A 1,150-nucleotide genomic window follows, 5' to 3' on the forward strand; every position below is an offset into this window, starting at 1 on the left:
AACATTAAACATGTTAACAACACAAAAGCCATATTAAATGCAGACTACTTTAGACCCGGAAGTAGGATTCGTCGCGTCATCACTGAACAACCGGATTGGAGCTTTTTGAAAGCTCATATTGCTTGAACATTTGCCAAAGTAAAAGTGCATCGATGGCCACAAAAAACCTCCAGTGTCTAACCTATAAACTATTTCATTTCTATCAAAGTATGATTTATGGGCATGGTTTTCACATTATCAAACAATGACAAGAAACAAACACGCACCAACACACAACACACTTCTCCCTGAGGATAATATTTTCACATTGATGATATTCTGACATCAGTAAGCCCCAAACTAAAAGGCATTCATTTTTTCTCTCTTTTGTTTCAGTGAACCACACATGTTCACTGAAACAAAACTCAACTTTTTCACTCATGATGGTTTTAGCAGATTCTGACTTTGGTGAAAAACTCATAATGGTGTATTTATAACAATATATGCATGTTTTCACATTTACATGAAAAAAATCATTTTTTTTTTTTAATGTTACATCTGTTCAGTTGAACCGTTCACTACCAACAACATTAGTAGGGGAACCAGACAAACTGAAAAAAAGTGTTCAGTGTCTCATTTGCAGGCTGGATTTCACCAATAGAGTGAAAGCTATGTCTATAGGGACTTCCTGTTCTTCTCTGCTAGTCAGAAAATCAGAAGAAATACATTTGATACAAAAATGTCTCAGAACCTAAGGGGCAAGTGGTAAATATGTAATTCCTGCCTCTGAACTGACACTGTAGGATAGCATACTGCTTTGAAAAACAAAGAGTGGCCTTTTTCCCCAGGCCTGCACATGCTGTGATATTAATAAATGTCCTTGATCATTTCCCACAGTGGGATCTTGTTAACCTATGCACCGCACTTAATCAATCTTTAGAAAAACAAACTATGCCACCATGTAAGTACTTTACCTTAGAATATACTGCAAGACTGTGCATTTTTTATCTTAACATCTTAACACACACGCACACGTAGAATATAGTTGATAGAAGGATAATGTTAGATTTTCTTAATATACTATATATACACACATATATATATATATATATATATATGTGTGTGTGTGTGTGTGTGTGTGTGTGTGTGTGTGTGTGTGTGTGTGTGTGTG

The sequence above is a fragment of the Pundamilia nyererei genome, unplaced genomic scaffold, assembly GCF_000239375.1.
Source record: "Pundamilia nyererei isolate P.nyererei 1_Seehausen unplaced genomic scaffold, PunNye1.0 scaffold00195, whole genome shotgun sequence".
Classification (NCBI taxonomy): domain Eukaryota; kingdom Metazoa; phylum Chordata; class Actinopteri; order Cichliformes; family Cichlidae; genus Pundamilia; species Pundamilia nyererei.